Raw genomic sequence first — 15,978 nt, forward strand, 5'->3', positions numbered from 1 at the left:
CGGCCTAACTGTCAGGCGGGCGGCGCGACGGTTGGCTGGGCGGGACGCCGCTCCCGGCGCGGGACGAGCCGCCCGTGGGGCGCGGAGGGAGGCGGGCGGGGACGCGGGGCGGCACCGCCCTCGCGCCAAGGGGAGCGGCGGACCCGCGGCGCGTGGCGGGGCCGGGACCGCCCCGAGGTCGGCCCGCCCCCTGCCGTTTCCCCGCTCGCCGCCACCATTTTCTGAGGGGGAAAGTTTGAGTGAGCACCGTCCCCGCGGCGAGGAAGGGGCGAGAGGCCGGGCCGGCACCTGCGGGGCGGCGCCGGGAGCGCCCGGGGGTCCCCGCGGCCCGGGCTGCGCCGTGCGGGGCCGCGGCCGGCCGGGTTGCCATGGAGACGGTCATTTCTATCCATCGCTTCTCGCGTCGGCGGGCGAGGGCGCCGCCGCCTGCTGGGAGACAAAGGGATGGGAGCGATGCCGCGAGGGGAGCATCCGTCCCCGTCCTGCGACGGAACGCTTCCCCCTGCCCTGCACGCGTCATCGAAGCGCGGGGCGCTGCGCTCCGCAGGAATTAAAGCGAACCGGGCTGAAAGAAAAGCACCTGCACCCCATTGGAACCTCGGGCACATCCCGAGGCCTTAAGCCAAAAGTTTCCATGCCAAAATGCAAATAATTCCAGATTGCTGAGTCTGTTACTGCTACATTTCCTTATGAACGATTTACCAATGCTCCCATCCCTGGACGTGTTCGTGGCCAGGTCAGACAGGGCCCTGGACAGCCCGATCCAGTGCCTGGTTAAGCAGCTGGCATTCCTGCCCAGGGCGCTCAGATTTGGAGCGAGATCATCCCCGAGGTCCCTTCCAACCCAAGCCCCTCTATGATTCTATCATTTCTTTAGGTCTCTTCCCTATATTTGGGGTCCGGGGAATTGGAGTTCCAGGTTAAATGGGTCTTGCTGGAAACGTCCACTGTAAAAATATTGATGTTTTAATTTCCTCTACCCGCATGCTGAAAATTTCAGCTATCGGGGCACAGTACATCTCTCTTAAAAACAAGTGGAACAGAGGGGATTTGTTAGTTGTTTTCCAGGCAGCATGAGCTTTAGATGACAACTGTAAATACACATTCAGAATAGCCTTTGCTTACACTTACACTCTCTGCTAATAAATCATCACAGCAGCCATGGGAATCTTTGGAGGCAGATACAAAGATAGCCGATAGTTTATGCCTATGAAATGAGCCTTGGCTCACCGGTGCTTTTCCTTCCCTCGAACAAGGAAACTCGAAATACCAGTGTGGGATGTGCAATCCTGGGCTACAATTACTCCACATACAGAAATGCAAAGTGCCTGCAGTTCTCACATATTTATTAAGTTACCTATTGCGTTTTCTGGAACTAATTCTACATTTCCATTTGCTAAGACTTGCTGGCAAGCCGATACCTTCCATCCCACACCCCAATACTAACGTTTCTCATTTTTAACATTCCTCATTGCATAGTCAGAAGTATCTCGGCCGCTTTTTCCTTTCTTTTTGCAGGGGCTCCAGCTCCAAGCGCAGACAGCGAGTACGTGTCCCTGATGTGCACGTGGCCACTAAGGAAACGCACAGCCCTGCAGGCCCTCACAGGGCTCCCCGCCGATTTGCCTTGCCAAGGTGATACGTGTGGTGCGACAGCTGCACTCTTTCACACACCAGCTGTTTAGCATCTGACCTGATTGAAAATCTCATCTAGTTCGACTCCTGTACTGTAGGGAGGAAGAAAAGGGAGAATGCAAAATGCAACGATCTAGATCTTTCTTTTCAGTGCTCTGGTTTCTACTCAGAACATGACATGTAAGGTTGTGGGAGGGAAAGAAAAAGTACTACATTGGCAAAAATAGTTGCCTCTATTAACAGTACCCTGTGTTACGCATTCTTGACCCTGCACGAACTCTTTTACTCATTTCCTTTTTCTGCTTTGTATGCTATTGCCTTATTCCTCTACTTAACCTTTTACTATCAGCTTCACATCAGTAATCTCCCAGTGCAAGAGTTCCTCAATAAAGGTTCTCTTAAAACTCACTTCAGGAAATGAATTCTCATCTCATCTCCCTGGAAGTTTCCCTGTGTGTGTTTCAGCTCCTCAGGGCAGAGAAGACAAGTTGCCCTGAACATGGTACTAGAAATACAACTCGGGAACAATGCAAATATGATAAATATAGTTTCACATTCACAAAGGTCGAGGGCAGTAGTGACTCATTCCCTGTTCTGAAAACTTTTGCTGCATATTTCAGGCCATCACCACAGGCTCTCAGTATTACTAAGCACACGAAGACTCACATGGAGGTTCTCTCCCCTCTTGCCAAAGGCATCAGTATGTCAGAGAATCTTAAGTTAAAGATGGGTTTTTCTTACTTTTAAATGAGGCCCTAAGAAACACAGAAGAGAGCGCGTCAGAAATACGCCAACTTACTGTGAAAAGTGATATATGTAAAACCTATCAAGGTGCCTCCGGTTTTTGTTTTGATCCTACATCTCAGTGAAATCCCCTTTTGACTTCCCTCTAGAACAGCATGATATTGTCTTTTTGAAAACAGAAGACAGGCCGTCTGCTCCACCACTGTGTTTCGCACGGTTATCCACAGAGAAACAGAAAATTACAAAATTTTAATTTCAAAGTTCCCTCTAGCTTTGAGTCAGTTATGCAGCTGGCAGTAACCACAGACCAATGATTCTCTTCTAATTTCGACAGCTATGCATGTATTTTTGTGAAAAAAGAACTACGATTAGACGATAAGTTTCTTCAATAAAAGAATAAAAATAAGAAATTGTTCTTTTAAATGGACTTTATTTTGAAGTATTTTCCTTAAGCTGTACTGTAGCAAAGTATGTGTAGTCTATTCCTCTCAAAATAATCCATGTAGAGAGGTTTTTCTTTCTAAAAGGAGCGTAGCAGCGTTAATCTTCTAGGAGAAAGGGCCCTGAAAAGCAGGTGGAAGGAGGTCTTCCCAGTTCAAGCACATCCACTGATAACAGCTTTCAGGAAGGTTAAATCCTCCCATCAGATCTGCAGGGCAGATCTCAGATAAGCAACAGAAATTAAGGATTATCTTGACTACACCACAAACTGTTTACTTCGCTATTTTAGATGGTTATGTTGACTCCATTTCATTTGTTGCCGGGTAATGCTTTCCCAGGGAGAACTGAGGACCAGACACCCCGATCTTGATTCTATTTCAGTATTCCTATTCATTCTAGCAGCAAACCCTAAGAGCAATTTTCCTCATTTGTGAAGCTAACATAGCATACATTTGGATAACATTTTGTTATGGTTCAAAGGTGCTTAACCACAGGAAACATTTCCTGTTGGTTGTACAAAGGATACGACGCAGCATGCTCTGAGCAGAGGACAAGCAGTAAATAAAGTTACTATTTAATTAAAGAAAATAGTGGTTAAAACATTTAGACATATTTGCTCAGAAATCCAGCGAGGAGGAAAAAGCTCAGAGGAGTAATTTACCTGGAAGGTAATAGCTGAGGGAGTGACCTCAAGTGACAAGCGATAGCAAAAATTTGAAATTGTCTCCCCAGCATGAAGCACAGTAATGACACCATAGCTTATTTCTCATTCTGCAAATTCCAGCTTAAGTAAGGCAGTAAGGAATCAATTCAAGGGAAAGCAACAAAAATATTCGGAGGATTTGCTGAGACTGACATGGAGAGAGACTGAAGAGGCTAGGGACATTCCTAGCATGGCTAAGAGCATACAGAGTTCTTTCAGGGTAGATGACAGAGTAAGCAGGGAAGAGGGTTTCTTGAGGATGATCTGCAAAGACTGATGTGAAGGTGTGGGGTGAAATCAAAGGAACACGTAAAAGCCATAGAATTGCCATATAATTTTGAATCAACTGGGAAGAAGGTGCTTAAAATACAAAAATAAATCTTAACAAAATTATAACGTAAAACGTTTCTGTTTTGACCCGTTTCCTAACCTGCATATTGGGGAAGATCATCTGTTAGCCACAATCTTTTCTGCTACTCTATTTGATAACCCGTTTCCTTTCATCATAGCACCGGTGAGACATCACTGTCACTCATCATGCACATTGTTGGTTGTAGCACTTTTCAAGTGCAAAACACTTTCCACATCAGAGGATGCATCTTTGGAGGCCAGTAGCTTACCTGCAAGGAAGCATCTCTCGATGCCTTCAACGCACAGCATAGTATTTGCCCTGTAATATACCCAAATCATAACATTACAAAACCCATCCACTCAATCCACAACTACATTACATGTTTAACCCCGGTGACCCCTGCCAAGCTGCAGTCCAGCTCTTGACATCAGACCAGGCAGAGCATGGGAGCAAACCTTGACCTTCTCCTCCTGGCCCTGATCCTCAACTGCTAATGCTGTGCTAGCAAATCCAGTGACAGTAGCATGCGGCACGCAGTGTGTCACTGGACTCCAACCACATTTAGTATTTGGACTGGGACTTTTGAACAGTTCCACACTGATAGGTCAATGGGGACCGCTGGTTTCAGAAACTGGTTGCAAAGGTGTCCTAGGAAAAAAAAAAAAAAAAAAAAGAATAACCAAGGTTGTAAAGTAGCCTGGATTAAGCAGCTGGTTTTGCTAATAGCTTTCTTAGTGGTTAAGTGTGTGTGCATTTATCCTAACTCACAAGATGACAATCAAAATTCTCCTAAGTGAATTCTGGTGCATTTGAAACATTTGTGGAAGCAGAAGGTTTGTGCTTCAGAGGTAACTGCTGTCACAGAGCATCTTCCCGTCATCTTAACTACTCCATAGCATTCCATCTTCTCATACACAGCTTGGAAATATGCACAAGAGAAGACTCTGCTTTCTGAAGCGTATTTTTAGCCCTCGGCATAGTTTCCATAGCAGTATTAGGCCCAATTACGTGGGCTTCTGCCTCGCCTGTCTGGGCTGTGCTGTGGAAATTGAGAGCGTTTCAGGCACCGTTACCTTGGGAGGCAAAGTCTCTCCTTCCCACACACATGCCACAGCCCTTCACAGTGCTGTTCAGGCAGAGATTTAATAAGGTCAAGGGAAGCACTCAGTGTCAACGCTGAAAAACAGCATTCTCCTCCTTTGGAAAGAGGAGTTTCACACCACACATCGGTGGTGTGAAACATCTGAACAGCCCTGGGTAGGACACGGCTCTGGGTGGCTCAATGGCGGGACAGCAGCCGAGAGATTTTGATAACTTTGTTTCCCTTTCTACACTTGGCCTTGCACTGCAGGAAGGGGATGTTGTTGGACTTCACAGCCTTCCTGTCCCAGGCCATTTTTAAATGATGACCAAGTGCTGGGATGTTTTGAATATTTAGATAAAGTTTCATCGAGTGGCTCGATCAACAAAGTGAGGTGCGGGCAGTTAGATATCCTCATGAGAAAGCACGGAGCCGAGTCTCCTGCCTGTCTGCACAACACGACTGTATTGACCCCAGGAGGAAACATAAGCAGCTCTGGAACTGCTAGCACAGCCCTTATTCTGTCACAACCTCACACGTGAAATAACCTTAAAATCCCCCACAGTTATCAGTCATCCAAGATATCATGGGCCTGACTTGAGAACACAGCTACCGCAGTTTCCCAGAAGCCCATCTGAAACTAATTTTTATCTCCAGTCTCTTTGTTACATGGGCTGTCTTAGCCTATCCTCTTGTTAGACACCTGAGGATGCAAAAAACAGGTCAGGAAAGCAGTGGGACGTCTGAGAAATGAAAGCCAGGCCACCTTAGGATACTGCAGTTAGAAGAGGACTGTGTAAGAATACATGAGAAAATGAACAGTGACGTGTATTTGGGGCCAAAAGGCTCACAGAGCTGACACGTACCTGCACTGAGAACATCACCCAGCCACCTTTCTGCTTCCTCCCCAGCCCTGACTGGTCGCATCTCGTCTGCTGCAGGATTGCAAGTACTTGGGACAGGGCAAACATCAACCAACAGATGTCCTTGGGGGGCGGTACAAATAAATGCTGTATTAAAAGGAGCTGCTTCAGGCAAACAAGGAAAACTTAAGCCAGGTGTAAAATCTTTTGCACTCTGCAGAGGTTTTCTGGAATCACTGGGTCAAAGCTCTGAATCTCAGAGCAGCAGCATTCAGTTGGTGCTGTGCAAGAAATGCGTGCTTGGAAGCTTCTTTTCTGAGATCTGCTGTGGTTTGCTGCAACAGCAGCAGCTGAACACTGAATGAAAATCGCCTCTCTGGTTTACACGAAGTATCTCCTCTTTCCACCAGCAGAAGAGAAGCCATTTAAATCACTGATAGGAATGTGAATTTCTCGGCAGCAGCCACAACAATCAAAATATTTCACTTACTACTTGGTTTATTCATTATTCCTATTTATTATTATACTTTATTATGAACCTAAACATTGGAGATAATCCTAAATATTAGCACTGGAGACAAAAAGAAAGCCAGTTTGGGAAAACTCTCAGGATGGAGATGGCCATACGTTACTTAAAATTATTTCTCTATCCCAGTTGCATTTAACCAAGTTTTATTTGGTTTATTCCTTCAATTTCCACTATGCATATCCTAATGCAGTTCAGCTTCAGTTCACCTCAACTTGTACAGTTCTACAACCTTTTCCTCCAGTTATCTCTCCTCTAATTTATAACTCTGTGGCTTTTGTTTGATAGAGAAAGCATAAGCTGAAAAAATAGTTCAAAACAATGACTCATTCTGTTCTGCTTTACATATCAGTTACATTAGTTGGTATGTCAACAGCTTTTATTAATATGAAAGGTGAAATTCAGAGTCAAAACAGCACGAGTGGAATGATCTATTGCCATATGACTACAGAGATAAACGTGACAACTAGATGGCATGGCTTGATGCAAAGCCGTATAAATTCTACCCTTTGAAATAAAAAGTTGTTCTTAATCTACTAATAGTTGTTAATGATTACTAGAACTGGAAGTAATCTGAATTCACATGCTGGTGAGTAATGCTCTTCTACAAACATTCTGAACGTGAAAATTATGCCCTCAGCCCTGTGTATTTCAGGATGAGCAGAGGGATGCATACACTGGAATGTTGCTGCTCATCTCCCAAATATTTGGCTCGGCTCTGGGTCCCTGCTCACCCCATCTGAATGGCACTGAACTGTTCAGAATCAGCTTACATGATTATTTTGAAAGAGAAAACCAAAAGCAGTGGATCTCTTCTCCATGAGTATCAGTAGTTCTAGAAAAAAAAAAAAAGGCTGCTAACATTTTTTACATCTTTGAGTTGGTGGCATGCAGTTGGATCAAATGCTGCCCTTTAAACAACAAAAAAAATGAGCACCCTGATAGCGTTACAGCCGTGCTCTCTTGCTGCCTTATCTCTGTCCCTTCTACGCTTTTTATTTTCAGTGAACATTCATCGGTGCCTTGAGACACGCGTCTTAAAGACCAGAAGAGCAGTGTGCGTGAGATCAGGGCAGGAGCAGCACCGTCCCCAGGCAGCTGTCACCACTCTCTCAGATCAAGGACAGCACCAAGCGCCCGGTGCTGGGGAGCAAATTGTGGCAGTGCAGGGCAGCCTCAGCCCGACCAAGCAGGATGAGGCTGGTTTCCCTGTGCCTGTCACCTACTGCTCTGTTCGCTTCAAGAGTGTGGGTAGCGGGCAGCTGTGCCACCAAGGCTACGGGTACAACCTTTGCAAGTATATTTCAGAGTTTATTTACGAAGGCAGCCTGCTCACTCCAGCTGGATCTCAAACAGCTTAACCTTCAGCTGTCGGAGGTGTTCAGGTGGGGGCTGCACGTGAAGGAAGCATGTCATTCCCACGCCCTGGCAGCCTGCAACATATTAACCCGAAGCAGGGAGGACATGCTGCTCTGTCTCCCTGTGGGCAGAAGAGGATGTACTGGGGTTATATGTGTGCAAAGTGTAGTGCCAGCTTGTTGAAGGGCCACATGATTGCATAAGCCTTCAAAAATGCCTTCAGTCCTCAAAGGTGCTGAGAAGATACAGAAAGCTATATAACAACTTCTGTGGAAGGCTATAGGAGATGTTAGGCTTCCACTGAAATTCTTCACTAGAACAAATACAACAAAAAATGGCCTAGTCTGCCATGAGGAAAATCATCTTTCACAAAACCCAAGAGAGCAGATGTTGCTGTGCTCCCAGCAAGGGAGATCTGGAAGGAAATGAATGCCACCATTTTGGAAATGGGAATTATCGAAAGTAGCTGCAAGCCAGGACCTCCTGGCTCTCTGCAGTCGTGGCTCCTTCATACACTGCTGGGCTGCAGTCTCCGTATCACTCACGTTACGCCGCTGGAGGGACACTCACCAGGGTTGGCCTCCGAGGCCCCACAAGCGTACTGAAAGATTAGCGTGGGGGAAGCTGGGAGGCTGTCCTAATCCTCTGCAGCACAGTGCAAATCCTCACAGTGCACAGCAGGCCTGCTCTTGGCTCACTGGAGAGGACATCCCCGATTCCCTGCTGGTACTGGGGCCAGAGCACCCAAGGTAAAAGAGAGGCTGTCATCTGACAGCCACTGCAACCTAATTGTGATGCCTGGAATCTGGAGGGCCCTTTTCTTGCTCCACCACTCAGGGCAAACGCATGTCCTTGGAGTAAATTCAGGCCCAAACATCCAGAGTTTTGGCTAAACTTACACATAAAAAAAGAATATATATATATACATAATGAAAGGGTTATGCTAAAGCACACGTAGCTGTAACAGGGATACAGCAACAAAGATAAGTCATGACATTTCTGTCTAGATGCAGAAAGCAATTGCCATTATGGTTAAGCAGTGCAATGACCATACAGATATGAGCTCAAAACCAACTTTTTTTCTCGTGAGGAACAAAGTAAGAAATTGTCCAACTGTTCCGTGCTGGGGTAAGGTGCTAGTTTTGTTCTAGGTGGTGATGACCTACTAGCACAAGAACAGGTAGGATTTTTCTTCTGCACTACATAAATATGCATCATGTTTCAACTGTTAACTAAAAGCCATTATCCTGTAACCCTGGGTGAAGTGCTACAAAACACTGAGCCTGTTCCCCAACCCTGCAGACCTCACAGAGGTCAGCTAAGCTGAGAGAGACACCGAGACATGAGAGTACTGAACATGATGTTTGGCAGTGAATCACAGTTGTTCTCAAGCAATCTGTGTGACTTTGTGCTGCAGATAAAAACGGACACAGCAAGACTCTTATTTTGGAATATCTACAGAGACCCAGAGTTAAGTTATTGAGATGATAAGGTGCTTCACATCCTCCTGTTCTGCATGAAAATAACTCCACACTGACACACCAGATTTCAGTATGCCACCTAAGGTCTGCTGTTACATGTTAAATATTACCATCAGCCACTACAGCACAGCAGGTTCCAGCAACCACCGACAAGCCAATCGCCACGTACACAGGCAGGCGAATCCAGAACAGTGATGGTTCCTCACTTCTAAGCGTTTTTTCTCATCGTGTAAGTCATGTAAGCCATTAAAATTAGGATAAATCATCATCACATGCAACTCTGAGAACATTTTTAATGTATTAGTTATGTAATTTAGACCCTTGACTTTCAAAGCCCTACCCAAAATAGCTTGCAGTCGAGCTCAAGGAGCCACTGTGACCTTATCATGGGTCCAGCCAGTCGAGGGAATGGCAGAACCTTTTACCCAGGGCCATCTGAGGACAGCATGGAAGTATTAGGGATCTGAGTTTCTGGGTATTGTTCCACACCCAAGTCAAAGAACGATGGGTAGGAAGGACAGTCATACGCATCAACTGGACTTGCTCAGCCTAAACGCATGGATGGGATCCCAGTTCCAGGTTTGAAAAAAATGCTCACAAATATTTTCCAAGATGGCAATGCTTTAGAGCTGAGAGTTTCAACTAGCGCTCACACAAAAGGGCTTACACCTTTTCTCCCTGAATTACGTGCTGAAGTTATGCATTAGCAATTCCCCTTCAGGCACAGGAACATTTGTTCAGGGCAAGAATGTATTTTATTCGGTTTTATTTTCTCAGAAGCACGCAGTTTGCATCTGAGGAACGTCAATTATTAACTCTGGCCTGGGATGGAGGTGTGCAGAGTTAGCCTTCCTGAGGACCAGATGCCTCACTGGATCTGACAGCCCTGGCTGGTTCCCACCACCTGCAGGTTACGACCTATTGAAGGAGCTGGGACAATGGGCATTACACTGAGTATAGAGGGCAGGTAAACCCTGACTGATATAAGTTGAATTCACATTTTTACAGTGTGCAGAGCCACTTACATAATCAACAGGAGGCAACCCCCTGAATTTCTGAAGCCTGCTCCCACAGTGTGACTTCATGCTCATCTGTCAGCTGTAACTGAGCTCTCAGATATCAGATGTTTCTGCTCAAGCTCCCCCCACATTGCAGCATACAGCGACACTCTCCCCTGCTGTTGATCCTTTAGTGAGGGGAGCTGTAGATTTCACTTAACATCAGCTTTTACTCTGAATTCCTAGAGCACTCAGGCATCTCTGCCGTGTCCCATGGACTTCGGGAGTCTCAGCAGTATGGATAGCAGCCCACACATAGCAAGCTTCAGGTTGTTCCTCATTTCTGGCCCTTTTTTCTAAAATGAACAAGGGAGCTTCCGTACAGCTGTGCATTGCAAGAGCTGCTTCTGTCTGGAGGGAGCAGCAGCAGCATTGCCACAGCACTTTGCCCAAGCTTCACTCACAAAGGCAACCTTATCCTCCCAGGCCAAGGCTCCTTCCGTTAAAGCCTGTCACAGCCGAGCTGCTAAAAACCAGCACAGTCATGTGGCCACATGGCAGACAGTAACGGATCTATTCAGATTGATTATACTTCCAACAAAACTGGTTTTGTCAATGTCTATTTACAGGGAAATTGTGGGGGGCATTTCATAACTACTTCATACACTTCCACTGCTAAGCCAGCCAGCCCTGGTCCCTAATGTCTTGGTATGACAGCCCTATAGCTGTTAGGGAAAAAACAGAAAGCCCCATCCAACGCTGTCCCTCCTGAGTTTTCAGGAGGCTGGGGCTGAGTCCTTACTCATCCTTCCCCAGGGCACTGGAGTGTCAGAAATAGCACACCCCAGCTCAGCTAGCTCCCTCTCAAGACTTCAGCCAAAAAAAGTATTGCATCAAATGCAGGGGCTGTAAACTAGCGCGAAGATGAATGTAGTGTTCATGACCAACGAGGTGAAGTTATTCTGTGTCCAGGACCCAACTGTTGAAGTTTTAACAATTAACACCTCACCGATTGCTGTGTAAAGCTAATTAAACATTTGCCTTAAAACATGCTTTTCTTCATGCTGGATTTGGACAGTGTTTTCTTGGACTCAGTGAACTCTCAAGGCAGCGTGACAGAGAAGACCACAGTCTCCAGCAGGCAGAGCAGCTGAGGACAGCAAGCCAGCAGCCAAGAGTTTCTGTAGCCTTCAGCCTTCCCTGCTGAAGCAGCTGGGAAACAGCAATTGCTCTGGGATAGTAAAACATCAGCATTTACTGCTTATCTGTAGATGATCAGCAATATCACCATTGATTTTTCTGTGGGTCAGTTCCTGCTCTGCTCGAAGGCTGGGGGTTGGAGCTACACACGCAAGTCACTGCTGTGCAATTCAAGGGAGTCACTCTGAGCTCCTTGGCTCACAGGGGATGACTCACTTCCAAAGCTGAAATACCATTTGACCACAAGCGACGTGGTAACTTCTCCAAGAGTGTTCAATTGGAATAATGTCACGGCAAGAATAAAAAAGTAACATTAGCTGAAAGGCTAAGATGAAACCTAGCACTTGGTAACTGCTGCACACTGCATTTGGTACTTGTCTGGTGGAGCAGCGTCATACCACATTCCTCAAAGCATTCAAGGCCAGGCTGGATGGGCTGTGGGCAACCTGGGATTGCATAAGTTATACCAGTATCAGTTATACCTAAACCATGGACTAGACGATGTTTAAGGTACCTTCCAACCCAAACCGTTCCGTGATTCTTATTAAGTGCCAGTTCCCCAGGAGAGGGACACAGACGAGCACCTGCTGAAATTGATTGGTGGACTCTCCATCCAAAAAAAGCATTTGTTTAGGAGAGCAGGATTGCTGTGCTCAGTCTAAGGGAGAGCACTCCGGCAGCAGCAAGAGCCTTGCCAAGTGAGTGTACAGATGTGCAAAATCACTGGTGGATTTGCTTCCCCACCCAAAATTAATTAATTCTAATCTTAAGTATTTGTGCATCACTGCATGCTTTGCTCTAGATATCTACTAGAATTACTGTGTTACGGGAGGCTTGTCTATCAGGCAAGCCTCCTGTAACAAGCAAGGTGTGTATTTCCCATTGCTTTTGTCATACAAATAAGTACAGATTACAAATAATGGTTATCTTAGAAATGCCATTGCAACATAATGAACTAAGGTTAGTGGATCATAAAAGCTACTGGAGGACACAACCATGCTTTTGACTGGCAAGGTCTGTAGTAGTAGGAGAAGAACTGTGACGCACAGAGCTATTTGATAACCATTGCAAGTGATACTTCTTTTAACTTCCTTGTGTAGCACAACTGCACATCCCACAGTGACAGCTTAATCCAACATAACACTTTCCTCGTATGCGAGAAGGAGGAAGAAAACCCAAAGAGGAACATGCTGAAAAACCAATGCGAACTAGCTATGCAGAAGCTGAGTGATGGCTATTCTTCTAGTGCATGGCAAAAGCCTTCAGGCAGAACAAAATAAAACCTGTTCTAACTAAATTCAACTTGCTTTGAGCTAATTTTCATGCTTCCTCTTGCGCATACCTTATTCAAATTTCTTCTCCATTTGGCAGCCCAAGACACTGAAACAGGGAAATCAGCCCTAACTTTACGCTGCATTTCACAGAATTTGAGAACCAACACATCAGCAGGTACGCTTACTGATGGGTAACTCTAATCTTGGAAAAAAGCAAAAACAAAACAGAAAAAGCCCCAGCATCTTCCTCATGCCAATTAATATCGTTGTGTAACCAATAGCATTACTGCTCAGGCATAACCATTGCTGCCCTTCCCCAAATACTTGTTTGCATTCTAAGTCTTGCAAAGGCAAAAATCTGTCTTCCAAGTCTTTGAGATGCTTAGCACACTGTTGGCACCTTATAAAGTTATTATAAACCACACAGACATATGTGTGTTTTATAATTATTAGGGATATTGTTATATATGCTGTTTATTTTGCTGTTCAGTGGTTATCCTACTCTGTGTTACTATAAGCTCAGGCAAGGCGTAGACAAACGCAGAAGTAATCGTGCAAATGCAAGCAATGACAATTTCCTCAACAAATGTAAGCTGGGAGAAGCAGGACAGGACTAAGAGAGCAATGACGGCTGATTAGAAAAGCTGTCCGTAAGCACAGCCTGCAGGAAGAAGCTGATATTGCATCTCAAGCTGCAGTGCTTTAGCCCAGCTTCTGCCTTGGAACTTATGGGACGTTTTGGTGATGAATACATCCTTACAGACAACAGACTGGGCAGGAACCTGCTCTGAGCACCTTCCAGCCGGGTATCAGAGAGCAATGCATTTCTGTTGAGCAGGGTACTAGTAGGGGCACACCACGTGCACTGAGATGAGCTCAGCCCGTGACACTCTCTCTCAGAGCAAGCAACTGGGCTCATTGCAGGTGTCATTGGTAAAACTGAGATCTGCCTTGGTCACAAGGAAAGCTACATCAGTTTTCTGCTCTACTATCAGGCACCACACAAAAAATAGTTTGTTCACAAAGGTAAAGACCTCCTTAAAGGAAAAACTGGGTTGCATACATGAAGGAGATACCAGCTTCATGGTGCCCAGGATGGAGCAGCCAAAGCTACCCTCATAAGAGCGAAGGGCTTTCACCCTCTGTGTGGAAGGGGCTGAAAGAGATCTTCAAAACTACCTATGAATGCAGGCAAGGGGTAATGGTGCATGACAATTGAATTATCGTCCTCAAATTAAATTTTCCATTCAAGACTTGAGTTGCTTTTCCAACAGGAGTTAGGCACTGTGTTTGGTCACATCAACTCATTCTCTACAAAGTCAAGAAGACATCATTTATTCTGGACACAGGGATCGTAAATGACAAAAGGGCAATGTGGCTTAACTCCAAGTGAGGCTCCTGCTTTCCAGGGCCACTGAGCTTGGTCATAACCCAAGAAGTTGATAGAGAAAGAGACATTTGTGGCAGTAGGGCATGGAGAGCTCACAGGCAAGGCTGTACTGTGGCTGCCCAAGGCTCGGCTGAGCCAAGCACAAAACAAGATGGGCCAGATGTGGGCTTCTGTTCTACCAGGAAGGTGATCTTGAATTTCAGTGCCTAACCACCTTTAGAGTTCAGGTCTTTGTAAAATCCCAGTGCTTATTCCTCAATGGGAGGAGGAAACTCGTAGCAGATGCTGTGAATGCAGAGTATTTACCTCAAAGAACGGTGCTGGGTGGTCAGAGCCTGCAGGGAACAGGCGAGGCTTGTCCGCCATTATGGCGCTGAGGCAGCCTGCCCCTACCGCCATTTTAGGCTGGAGACGGAGAGGGCCCGCATCACTTCCTTGCTGCTCTTACCTGTGTCAGGAACGAGCACAGCAACAGGAAAGCTTTGCTGCTAACAAAGCATGTGAAAACTGTAGCATGAGTCTTGAAAAACGTGGCTGTTCAGCTACTCCACAGCTAACAAGCAAGGATGTCTCGGTCCTGACATCTCTAACCAAGCCTGATGTTCAGCTACATGGCAACTTTTCAAAATGGGCTCTACTTGACAGGTTTTAACTGGGATTCCCAATGCTCGCCTATGACGTCAAAACATGACTTGGAATATTAGCCCAGATACAATTGAAAGACATTTGATTCTCCTAGACAATCTGGCCCTGATTTAACGGCACCAGCAATTTCGTAACTGCTCCCAGTGCAGAGCTTATTCTGGGATAAAAGAGGCCTTTTTTCCATTACGTTTCTGTTATTATTTTAATTTAGAAAGACACACGGAGGCAATCATCACTTAGGTTTCTTTGAGAAATTCCAGAGCAGCTGAAAACTCCTGAAAATAGTCACATGTGCAGCAGTGCTTACCTCTGTTACGGCACAGGGATGTATCAAACACAGGCTACTCTATGTCTTGACCATTTCAAGCAATATGTGTTATAAAATCATTCTTCAAGTCACTCAGATCTGGTAGAAAGATCTCCAAATGCATTGGGACGTGCTGCAGAAGTCCTCCCTCTTTGGCAGACTTAGCTCACACATCACTTCTTCTTTCAGAAAAGAAAACCAAGAGCCAGAGAGCATGGGAAAAAGTTAAGATAGAAAGTAAAAAGGCAGGCAAGCTGTGACATGTCTATGTTTCCTTTTGCACTCTCTCCACAAGCCAGCAGGGTGTGCCTGCAGATTGGCTTTCTTGCTCGGTTTTCAGCTTAAACGATGCAAACTCTCTTCCTTTATGCACCACAGCCTTATTCAGTAAAAAAGAAGGTTGTGCACCCAATTAAACACTAGGATACTTTTCCAGAGAAAGTACAACTAAATTCCAGCAAATTGAGCAGCAAGCCAAGGAATGGACTGTTTTTCCAATAAATACAAACTCCGGTCAAACTCCTCTTCTGATCAACTGTTGACTGGCTTGGCAGCTTCCCGTGCCAGCCCAGTCACTTGATTTATCGGGGCCAAGTGAGGGCACACCAACTTCTACCCTCTGGACTTATTTAACACTGCTAATTTTAGCGATGGCTCCTGTTGATGTGGCTGCAACATGCTCATGAATCACTGCCACAGCCTCCCACCCCAAGCACCGGATGCAAATACCGAATTGCACCATTACAGCCTAAATGTACATAGAATGACACCGGGTGATTTCTTTTACTGGTGAGCAATATGCACGGGCAATTTATCTTTTCAAAAAACACGGGAAAAGAACATTTCAAGCCATTTAAGCACCGTGCTGCTAAAAGGAGTGCCTGTTTTTTCCCTGCCACTGCAAAGTTGTGCACATCACTGCACATTCACCTCCACTGACCCAAAAGAGACACAGCTGGCATTTTCGATATTTTTGACT

At 45.7% G+C, this 15,978-nt stretch overlaps 1 long non-coding RNA gene across 1 annotated transcript; it reads right to left on the reverse strand.

The window, feature by feature from the left end:
- Positions 1–2,789: 2,789 nt before the first annotated feature.
- LOC146543922 (uncharacterized) lies at positions 2,790–15,260 on the reverse strand. The gene is made up of 2 exons (XR_014884320.1): positions 15,000–15,260; positions 2,790–4,523 (listed from the first exon to the last, which is right to left on the reverse strand). It is a non-coding gene; the product is annotated as an uncharacterized LOC146543922 (long non-coding RNA).
- Positions 15,261–15,978: the final 718 nt, after the last annotated feature.

This window comes from Meleagris gallopavo, chromosome 7 (genome assembly GCF_905368555.1).
Source record: "Meleagris gallopavo chromosome 7, MGAL_WU_HG_1.1, whole genome shotgun sequence".
Lineage (NCBI taxonomy): Eukaryota > Metazoa > Chordata > Aves > Galliformes > Phasianidae > Meleagris > Meleagris gallopavo.